At 27.7% G+C, this 12,341-nt stretch overlaps 1 protein-coding gene across 5 annotated transcripts in view; it reads left to right on the plus strand.

The window, feature by feature from the left end:
* LOC107437715 (solute carrier organic anion transporter family member 74D) overlaps positions 1-12,341 on the plus strand; it is a 258,380-nt gene that overhangs the window by 178,561 nt on the left and 67,478 nt on the right. For all 5 annotated transcript variants that reach the window (XM_071184715.1, XM_071184716.1, XM_071184718.1 and 2 more), the window contains one exon: positions 5,971-6,061. The gene's annotated coding sequence lies outside the window, so the exon portion shown is untranslated. The remainder of the gene's footprint in view (positions 1-5,970; positions 6,062-12,341) is intronic.

Genomic DNA, 12,341 nt, shown 5'->3' on the forward strand with positions numbered 1-12,341 from the left:
ATTATTTCTCGAAACATTTGTTAGAAGAAATTAAAAATGTATAGAAATATATTTCTTTATGGTATTACTTGAATTATATCTTTTAATAATCTTATAATAATATCCTATTATATAATAATATTGTTATAATTAATCAAATTATTTATAAGAGTGTACTATTAGTCTTCCTCATAAATTTCGAAACATTTTTATCCATTAGTAAGTTAAAAAAGAAGTAATATCGCATCTTTTAGAAAAACCTTATTATAATATTTTATCTTAGATAGAAATCTTATTATTACAATAAAACATCTATTCTTATATTAGTTAACGTTTTTCTTTATCAGAATACAGTTAACTTTTATTTTTAATTTCCAAACAATTTTATCCATTGCGCTGAGTTGAAAGAACAACTCTTTGGTGTCTTCTTTTTCAATTGTGGAAATTATTCTTTTAAGGCGGCTTCCTGTTCAATTTCCTCTTACAGCAAATAAACTTCCGACTTAGGAATTCGCAAAAATCAGCTCAGACATACGTTTTTTTCTTTACTTTGCAATGCTTGTTATTTGGGGATATATATAAAAGTATTGTATTTTTTTATTTTCTATGTCGATAACCCCAAACGAATTTAAAGGAAAAAAAAATAAATAATGATGCTATTTTAGTTCTTAAGCATTTGCCTTTTTTTACTGTTTTTTATTTATTTCCCGTCTTTTAAAAAAAAATCTTGACTTGATTCCCAACGAATAAGGATACATCCGAAAACACAAGTTGCTAAGTTCTAAAATAAATAAGACGCCCATGTTGTGGAATTGTGAAAAAGCTACTCATAATTTTATTTCATTTCATAACCGTCGTTGAACAGCCGACCCAATTTTGAGTTTACGACTACCTATGCCCAACTCCGTAGCCTTGTAATTTTGAACCCAATCCAGAAGACAAGGGAACTCCTAGATCAAGTATTTGGGCAAATGTGCCTTCGTGGAGTACTTTTTGAAGAAACCTCGCCTTTGCGTTGCATAAAGAGGAAAACCGCCAAAGTCTTCCACGGTTAGCTTGATGGCAAGGGGACTTTTACCCATGATCCGTCTAAAATTGAGGATATTTTACGTCAGCGATGTGGTCGGTGCGAGCCAAGTGCAGAATTCGTATCAACCAGTCGCCGCTGTGATTGGAACCCGGCTAATCTCATTGGGAGGCAAGTGCTCTATCCCCAGACGCACCACAGCTCTACTCATAGTTTTGCGAATTTGCAAAAAAAAGGGCATTGTTTTCGTACTTTTGTGAAAAATCATTAAAAAAAACGTCAATTATATACGTTTTTTAGTCAGGCCCAGTTTTTGTGAATTTGTAGGAAATCTGTTCAAAACATAGTGTTTATGTTCTTCAAGCGTATTGTTCAAGTACCGTCGAATCAGGATCTATCTGCCAAGTACTTATTTTTGTGAAAGTGTAAAAAGTAAAATTCTATTATAGTGATAAAACACAAAAATCCTTCTTTTCATGAAATTAGGAAATGAAGTTGTCATCAATTCAGTTTTCTGAAAGAATTTTCTGAAAGGTCCATTTTTAGATTGAATCTTTTTTTAAGTGATAAGTTACTTATAAACAATATACTCTTATAAAAATTGGTTCAACGTTGCTATTACATTATCTATGTATTGTAACGTGTAAAATCGTATGGTTCGTTTTTTTCCTATCTTTAAATAAAATTTAAATGTTGAGCAAGTTTAGCCAATCTTATAGTATAATCAAATTTAAAAATACACGGAGAGAACAATTCTGGTAAAATTACCGTATACTAATGACTTTTCTGGTGAAAAAACAATAATTTTGGTTAACAAAATTAAAATATACAATATTTAAATCATTCATTCTGTAATATTTTCTTTCATATAGTTACGGTTTAACGGAAACTCTGATTTTCAAAATTATAGTTCTCATTACCACACATTTATTAAAGGACTTACCATGTATGCCAAGTCTTACCATATTTAGCAAATTTTATTGCATTATATTAAACAATATTTTATTTTTAATTTTACGTAAGTGCTTCGGTAAAAATTACCGAGTTTTTAATGTCCCTATAAAGCCAGAAACACGGTTAATTTTACATTATTCTGTTTATTTTAGCCATACTTTTTTTTCTCAGTGTATGAGGATATGGTTCATCTTAGCACTATATTAAAGGTTGCAGCAAACTTAAATAGACGACAAGACCCTATTGTACCTACAGGGTTCTACATCTGGAAAAACTATTACCATATGCATACATTTTTTTAGTTAATTTTTATTCAATGAAAAAATATTTGTTCGTAAAACATATCACATTGTTTAAACATTTGTGAGAACCTAAAATAAGATTAAAAATTTGATACAACATTATAAAGATGATAAATAAAACGATACACTATTGTATTAATATTTAAAACAAATACTAATTACAAATAAGTATGATAGTTTCGTATTTAAAGTACTTCGTTTTAATTTTGATGAATTGATTTTGATCCGTTTCGTTTTAAATTTGAATGAGTTTACTGAAGGAGAGTAAAATGATTTAAAATGGTTAAAATTGAAACATTGAAATAGCTTAGAATTTATCATAAATTGAGTTTAGGTCAGTGTTAAAACAGACGGCTTCTATATTTTGTGAAACTGCGGTAGTCATTTGCATAAACCGTTACATTAGTTCCGAAGTTTCACGGCATTGAAAGTAACAATGCGGTAAAAAGAGTTTTACAATGTTCGATGCAAATTTGTGTGTTAGTAAAAAAAGTTAGTTAAAACGTGTACATAAAATATATTAAAGTTTTAATCATTTATTTTTATTTTGTTATTTTAATTATATTTAATTGATTTATACTTAACTGATAAATATGATTCTTCTTTATTGCAAATGATACTGTTATTCAGCTATAAATAAATTAATCCAGTTATATAAAGAATTAAAAAAAAATTCAGTTGCAAATATATATTCAATTAATAATTAATATTTAATACAAAGTTAATTAGTATATTATTATTATACAAATTGTTTAATATTTTTTAATTATTTGATTGTAAGTTTTTTATATCAACTATTTTTCCATTCACTTTCATTTTTTATGTCAAATAAATATTATATAATATTTGTTTTCATAATGATAAATATATTCTAAATTGGATGCTACAATTGCAGTTTAGTGCTCTTATTTTAACTAACTTACTATTCTATTTCTGTTTAAAAACTGAAAAATAATAAATAAATAAAATGAAAAAACATAATTGGAAAATTTATCTATTCCTTTTTTTTATTCTGAACAAATAATTATTATTTTTTTTCTTCTTCGTTTTAACTAACTTGCTATTCTATTTCTGTTAAAAAACTAAAAAATAATAAATAAATAAAATAAAAAAACATAATTAGAAAATTTAACTATTCCTTTTTTTAAATTCTAAACAAATAATTATTTTTTCTTCTTCGTTTTAACTAACTTACTATTCTATTTCTGTTTAAAAACTAAAAAATAATAAATAAATAAAATGAAAAAACATAATTGGAAAATTTAACTATTCCTTTTTTTTTTATTCTGAACAAATAATTATTATTTTTTTTCTTCTTCATTTTAACTAACTTGCTATTCTACTTCTGTTTAAAAACTAAAAAATAATAAATAAATAAAATGAAAAAACATAATTAGAAAATGTAACTATTCCTTTTTTTTTATTCTGAACAAATAAATATTTTTTCTTCTTCTTTTTAACTAACTTATTATTCTATTTCTGTTTAAAAACTAAAAAATAATAAATAAATAAAATGAAAAAACATAATTAGAAAATGTAACTACTCCTTTTTTTTTTTATTCTGAACAAATAAATATATTTTTTTTCTCCGTCTTTTGATTCAACGAATGCCATAATAAGAATTTTCAGAATTTATTTGAAGCTGTAAAAGAAAATCTTTATAAATCTAAAGATTTAAAAGATGTAAAAAAAAAACACTCCTTGTTTGTTTTAACAAAAATATCCCACAGAAAAACTGACATTTGAAATATTTTGATCCAATTCAATCGCTTAGGGATCAACTGAGTTGAAAGCTGGAATTCTTTGAGATGCTGCTGATGAATTCCTGCTATTTTTGAAGTCATTGTCCTACCTATCGTTGATCATTCGTTCACGAACCTTTCTTATTTGGCTTCCCTAACAAGATCTACAAGTTTTCTTTTAGATGTATTTTTTTTTTATTTACTATTTTTTTTATATGATAAACATAAATCAACTTACCTTGTTGTGTGGCTTTTTCCATACGTTTTGTTGTCCGTATAATTTTTTATATCACTATGTAATATTAATAAAAAAGAGTTCATTATTTCCTATTATAGAAAAGGGAAAAAAAACGCTTTCAATTTCAAAGCAAGAGCAAGTTTTATTTTGGTACTGCTGTTGAAGCTTGATATTGTGGAAATGGTCTTACTCTATTGAGTCAATTACGCAATTGTGTTTCCTTAAGGTTCAGAAAATTTATTTCTTTTTAATTTTTTTATGATTTATTATGTTGTTCTATTTTTAGCGTGCTCAAGCATGAAAAGGTTAATAAATTTAAGTGAAAAAAAAAAACGGTTTTCAATAATTCTTATTAACACACATTTAGTAAAAAATAGAAAACTCAAAAGTAAATTTAACCGAATAATTTGTTTTTATGCCATGTTCTAAGGTGCTGTGATTAAAATACCAAATTTTGCCTCATTTACCATATTTTATTACAGATTATAGAAACACATTTTATTTTTGATTTTATCTAAATTATTTACCAACGAGCTTCGGTAAAAACTACCGAGCTTTTTTGGTGTTCCCATTGAGACAGAAGCATGGTAAATTTTACCCTAGTCCGGTAGTTTTGATTCTACTTTTTTTCAGCGTACTTTTGAAAGGTTCGATGTTCGAGTTTGAACAAATTATAGAACAATTGATATTTTCATTTTTTTCTTCTTGTGAAGTAAAAGAATCGATGCTCTTAAAATACTCTAAAAATAATAGTAGCAAAAATACTTGTAGTATTTATTTACTTCTTAACTAAGTTGGTTAATTCTTAGCTTAAATATTGAAATCGTTTAAATTAGTGCTTGGCTTTTAAGTTTCTATCGTTCTAATTATGAGATGACTATATTTAATAGATTTCTTATAAAAGCAATAAATAATTTGTTAACTTATGTGAAACCTAACTTTTAAAATGACATGAAATGAGCAATTTCAGTGAACAACTGAAGTGATAATATATGTTTCCTTTCATCTTCATTTATAAGTGTGTACCTAAGTTATCTTTACTACTTTGAGGCGCATGATTCATAAAATAAATAAGATTGCTAAGTCTTGTTGTGTTGTTCGTACCTATTTTCTTGACAAATAAAGTGTTTCTTTGCCTATTTATATATTATTTTGTGTTTCTAGTTCTATGGGTAATTTCAGTAAAATTAGCATAAAAATATGGTTGGTATATATTGTGTGATCAAATGTGGAAAAAATTGGTAATTTTATCCTGATATATTTGAACATGGCACAGGCACAAAAAACCCCCAATTTATTCCGTTAAATTTATTTTCTGGTTTTGTATTTTTTACTAAATGTGGGCTAATAGGAACTATAATTTTGAAAACCAGAACTTCCGGTAATCCGTTAAAATATTAATGGAAAAATTACCAAATGAATGATTTAAATACCATATATTTTGGGTTTTATTACCAGAATTATTGTTTTGTTTACTTTGTTTTAATGCTATAAATCTAAATCTTAACGGACTTATAGCATTTTTCAAAAAAAAAAAATTTTTTTTCTTTTTAACTCTACCAAAATTTTTGCATTTAGCTGAGAAGTATGCAAGCACTATAACTAAACTATTTGCAAGCGTTATTTTGTATCAAAGTAAATAAAAAATTAACTTTGTAAAAATTTCTGTGTAGTCGTATTTATTTGTATGTTAAAACTCTTATTCTAACTTGTACCTTTTGTTTTCAGGATTTGTTCCTAGATTTCTTCATTATGTTACATCAAAGTAACTTCATTTGGAGACCATATTTCATTGTTTCTTCTATGAGCATTTCTTACGGTAAGTCAATTGTTTAATTTGAATTCATGACTGTAAAAATAAAGTATTAAATTAGTAATTCACAATTCAGTTTCACTCATTCGACTGACATTAAAATATTCCCTAAAACTGAAACTGCTTGTACTTTTCAAATATTTTCAAATGAAGTTTTAAAAAAGTGTATATAGCTTACTTAAAAAAGCTTGCTTGATAGAATTTTATTATTATTGCGTATTATAAATTTTTTTTACTGTAAAAGAAAAGAAAAATTTAGCCTAGGTTATTATTATGAAATAAATGTTTATTACTTTAAGTTTAATTTTTTTCTTGTTAGAATTTTTTTTTTTAAACCTTTGAAATTTTTTTTAGAGTTAGAATTAAATCTTTGCTCAAATCAATGTATCGAATCTGTTAATTTAAATCGATTGATTCGACTCAGTCAAGTCTGATGCCCCTGTTCTTAATCTGTTAATTCAATTTTCGTGATTTAAATGCAACTGATTTGTATCATACTTTAATTCATTAAAATGAGATTATTTGTTTTAATGAAAACTACTTATTAAGTTCATTTTGATTAGCTCTTGTAGGATTTTTTTACAGTTTTAAATTAGTCTGATATATTAATTAATTTTGTTCTACTGCTTTAAAAATAAATTCAGTACTAAATGTTAAGGAAAAAAGCTAACATGTTCAATAGAGCTACTAGAACTGCTTGACAGTTTGTAAATGAGATCATTGACTTTGAAATTATTACCAGACGTGAATGACTTTAAGAACTACTTTACACATTGTTACACACTTCATTTGTTAACATCGTAATCCTTACACAATGAAAACCAATGACAGAAAATTTTCTCACATGGTACATTTCCCGGGGAAAATATGTATAACCATAATAATGACAACTTTTTGAAATTTTTCTCAAGCTATTTTTACGCCAAAATCACGAAATCCCCCCAAAATTCATACATAAAAAGCCCCCATTCAAATAACTGTCGTGTAGGTCATAGTTTTGGACAGTAGTTTCCTTTTGACGCTATTGGCTAAATAAAAACTTCGAATATGATGACACAAAAGCCAGCGGGAAATCACAGGTGATTTTCAGACTAAGAGAACAACAAAATTTGAAAGATTTTAGTTCTTTAGTTGGTCGTACGACCCCCTCTTACTTGTTCCTAAGTAGATACTACCCCCCTCCCTTACTCCTCGTTTTTCTTTCTTACATCTTTTTGGAAAGAGAACCATGGCTGAGGTTATTTTTAGTTTTCTAAGAGTGATTTTGAACTTCAGATTCATGGTTGCCTAGACATTTTTTTTTATTGAAGTTGCCGTCATTTGTCATTTTTTACCGCCAACCAAGTCGCCAAAATAGTGTACGAGAATGCGTAAATTACGAAAACTTATTTGTAATTATTCATTTTTTTACTGGTCAGTTTAACCAGTTAATGTTTTAAGAAGTCAAGACATTTAATAATAGAATGATAATAATAAAATATATAATTTTTAGGCATTCGTTGCATAAAGATATGTTTTGATTAGCAGATCAAATCAATAGAAATTATTATTATAAGTTCCCTGATAAAATCGCCAACAATTAAACAAGAAATAAGAATATAACATGATTTATACTTTCTCGTATTGCAATGGTCGTTTCATAATGCTAGAGTTATCTAGGTGATATTTAAAAATTTAACTAACGTTCAAAATTGGTCTATTAAAACAATAATAGATCCGTGGTGGTGTACTTTTTGTTATTATATAAACAAATTATGCTTGTTATTATATAAACAAAACATGCATTTAAAATTTAACAAAATCGCGTACTTCCTTGAATATTTGTCTCGAAATTTTGTCGTTATTCTAAAAGCTTTTATATCACCTTGTTAATCACAGAATGTGCTAGAAACAAATTTCATCTACTAGACGTACCATTCTTTTATTTAATTTTTAAAACTTTCATTTATTATTTTTTTTTAAAAAAATGCTACAAATTTTAAATTTTCTTAAGTTTTGGATTTAAAGTTTGCTTTGTATGAGTTCTTTTTTTCTTCAACAGAAACTTATAGTTTGTCTTAACAAGACGTTTTAGAAATTGTTCATTCTCAGAAAAAACGTTTCAACATTCAACTATAATATAGGTATTCATAATAGAGTGCAAATATGCTGCAACTTTAATAAGGAGTTAAATAGAACCTTGTTTCAATTCAACTAGAATCATATTATCCTGTAAAACGTTTAAGAAATATGATGATATGGTTCCCTTTAGCAGCTTATTGAGGTTACAACAAAATTGAGCTATATTGTAGTCCAATATAGAGAATAAATGTAATAATAACAATGGTAATAAAGAACTGAATGAAAAAATGCTGTGTTATTGTCAAAGGTCTTTTGAATTATGTTCATGGTGTGGATGACAAATTGTAAGGGATTCTGGACAAGGGTAGTTAGACGGAACTAACGTCAACAAACTGTACCGTAACTAACTATAGTTATGATAGATTATTGTTACTTTAAATGTAATATTTTGTCCTTGCGAAATTTCATAAAATGATTATATCTAAAAAAAAAGATTTTTTTTGACTTACTGATATGATTCTACATAGATGCTATATTTTAGATTCGTTTTATCTTCCCTTTTGAACATATGTGCGAACTACTTTATTTTTGGAGACTCCTTAATTTTATTCGATAACGTCACTACGCAATCTGTATATTTTTAAATTAGTTTGTACTAAGTGTCATCTACACGCGTTCCTCCTAACAAACTTAATATGCATTTTTAAATTCTTTTTATTACAATTTTTCTTCTTTAATTATAAGAAATTACTGTGTTTTTAAAAATTCAGTCTGTCTTGTTTTTGTTCTTAAATTATACTCGTAGTACCCTACTCTTAACATTTGTTCATATGATTTATTCATTATAATTGAGAGGCGATGAACTTCGAGAATCACGTACTACTCCCTCTTCGCTATCACCCCACACATACAGTGATCTCTCACTTATGCACCACCTCTTTTATGCATCTTTTTCATTTATACGACGATTTTTATAGGTCCCAGTACATTAGATAGGAAAATAATGATAAACATCCTTCGTTTATGCGTCGCTCTAAAAATAAATTTTTCACTTATGCGCCAAAGTTTTAGGCTAGTATTTTGATTTTTTAATCCTTTAAATACTTTTTCTTTAAAAAAAAATGTTTTAAATTAAAAATGAAGCAAATGAGCAATCCTTGTTACAGATAAAAAGAAATATATGTTGTTAGATCCTATTGAATTCGCTTCCCCCTGTGACCTTTTCATTTTTGCTGTTTCTGGAAAGGCATTCTTTGTAAAATTTTGAATAGGGTGTCTTATCTGTTACACCAACAACAATGAAAGCTCATTCATCTTTTAGAAAATGACCATTCCTCTTGTCCAGAGGTTAGTTTTACTCCCATGCTGTTTTCGAGAAAAAGAAGACACCTGGAATACGAAAGATGAAAGAGACCGCGATCACTTATTTGCAGTCAGATGGACATTATGAGTACATAAAAGGAGGTGATCTGTTTAGTGAGGGAAATACTTGAACAACTTATTGTGCAGCATATTATGACGTCAAGTACTTTTCTTAGAAATTTATCATGTGATGTTTCAACCCTCCCATAAAACTTAAATTTTTTGTGAAGAACTGTTCATTTATATCTAATTAAAACTTGTGAATGATGAGAACGTGGTGGATGATACTGACGAGATGATCAAGTTCCTCCAAATCACACAGCAGTATTGAAAGCTTTAGACACTATTCCTGACTATTTACAATTTAATTTTGCTTCTGAAACTCCCCCTTATCCCATTTATATGAACTGGAAAAAACTGTTTTTGAATAACGTCGGCAAAAACAAATACAAACATGTATTAAGATTATTTTGTAAGAAAATAAATTGTCTTAAGGTATGTTAAATTTTTTCTTTGTATAATTATAGTAAATACCAAAACAGTATAAATAGTAACATTAAATCTTTAGAAACATATTTATTCATATTGTCACTGCAATTTACGTTGCGTTTTAGAATTTTGAAGATTTTCATTTATGCGCCTCTTTCACTTATGCGCCTTTTTCTCTTGGCCCCTTACACCGGTGCATAAGTGAGAGTTCACTGTAATCTTTTCTAACCGTACCATACCGAGCTGAAGGTCAGTGTACCAGAGGCACAGGGTCCACCCACCCTCTGGAAGCAGATCGTCACCTGTTGCTCTCCCTGCAAACGTCTCCTTCCCCAGCTTCAGCAGACGTCATTTCCGGGGGGTGTTGAGGAGACATTTGGAAACCGGATATAACCTTAACCGTGAAACGAAGGGTATTATGGGTATAGCTTTAGGAATTGATCATATTGCAACCGATTTTTAAAAATAAAACGGGATATTTTTTGTAATTCCCCCCTTCTCAACTGGGGCTTTTGCACTCGGGTATGACTTGTATTTCTTTTTGCTTCTTCATTTCATTTATTTGATACTAAAAATAACCATTTAAAGGTGTTGGGTGTCTGGCGTAATATACTAGGCTGAATAACAGAAGGTGCTATGTCTTGGGAAAATTGTAGGTCATTATTCATCACTTTTGTGTCACGTGTTTAAAGGGTCACTGTGTAAAGGTTACAGATTGTATTCTATCAAAATACTGTACTGATTAAAGCTATTATAGTATATCAATAATACTATGATTATTAAATTGCAATCTTGTTAAGTTCGTACTTCTATAGGCTAATTATAAAATTTTGCCTTTTGCAAACTTCTTACACCATTTGTTATGCTTATTGCATTGAGCCCTGGTGACACATTGCCAAGTGAGGTCGGCAGTTTGCAAAGCGACGAATTTTTCAATTAGCCTACAACATATACATCATATAGAGATGGTGAGCTCTAAAAAAATCGATTCAGTGTTGAGCTCTTATTTTTGGTACCTTGAGCCTTGTTTAAAGTAACGCTTTACTGATCGTGTAATTAGTCTGAAACCTTAAAAATTTTTTAAGTTGAACTCTATTTCTGTTAGAGTTGAACCATATTATATAATCAAGTTAAAAAGGGTTTTAATATTCATGATAATGTGATTCAACATGGCAATTTTGATTGTTATGATAATTTAATAAGCTCTAAAACTTCCAACAATGTATAATAATATTTTGAATGTATAAGTAATACCAATGGGTATTGAAATATGTTTTAGATGTGTATATTATCACTATACGAAAAGTGTTGTAGCTTAGAAAAAATTATAGTTTATTATTATTATCCTCGTTTTTGTGTCAAGTTAATTACATTTTAATTATCATTACAAGGAATTTAGTTTAATATCTCGCTATCAGTTATTATTTTTATTTATTTTTTTTATAGAATTATGCACCTTATCTAAAAAAATATCGATCTTCCTCAAAAATATCTTAACTATTCCTATTTTTTTTATAGAATACTTTCAATCCGTTTCATTCTCTTGCTTTCTAACTAATTAGAGCAATTTCACTGTTATCCTCGCTTCGTTGAACAACAATAGTCCGTTAACCTTAACTGTAACTATCACTTGAAGAATCGTCGGCTCTATTTGGTAGAAAACCGCAATTGTTTGTTAAAAATAACACTAGACTAATCAAGTGAGAGCGGCAGTAATAGTGCATAAAGGGAAAGTTTGAAAGGAAAAAGAAACCTCAAAACTATATTCTGAGACTAAGTAGATCACTAACTGTTATCTACATACATTGAGTAGTGCTATTATTATTTGAATTACATTATTCTAAAAATTTCCTTATTATTTTCAATAATGTTTTTTGTTTGTTTGTTTTTTTTTTGTTTTTTTTTGTTTTTTTGTAGAGAAAAATCTTTTAATAAATAGCCTAGAATCAAATTCATAATTTTATAAGTGTATGTTAAGGAAAAGTTAACTAAACTTAGTGGTGGTTTTCACATAAATTATACAATTAAGTCAGAAGATACAACTGTATTTTTGCGAAATCTACCCTACTTTGTTATCAACTTTATATGTTTGTTTAAAATAGCAAACTTGTAAATTAATGTGTATGTGTATGTTAATGTATATTAATGTGTAGTTTTCACAGAGCTCTCGGGAAATGAAATATAGTACTCTTAACCGTCTTGCTCTTAAACGCAAAACGTCAATTGTTTAGTGGGTCTGCAGCATTCAACAAGATAACATAAAATAAAAAAAAAATAAATAAAAAAAAAGAGAATCTAACAGTTGTATTTTGCAATCTGCTTAAACCTGCCGTAAAACAGTCAGTATACTAAAAAAAATTCTTTTTTATGGTTT

This window comes from Parasteatoda tepidariorum, chromosome 8, assembly GCF_043381705.1.
Source record: "Parasteatoda tepidariorum isolate YZ-2023 chromosome 8, CAS_Ptep_4.0, whole genome shotgun sequence".
Taxonomy (NCBI): Eukaryota; Metazoa; Arthropoda; class Arachnida; order Araneae; family Theridiidae; genus Parasteatoda; species Parasteatoda tepidariorum.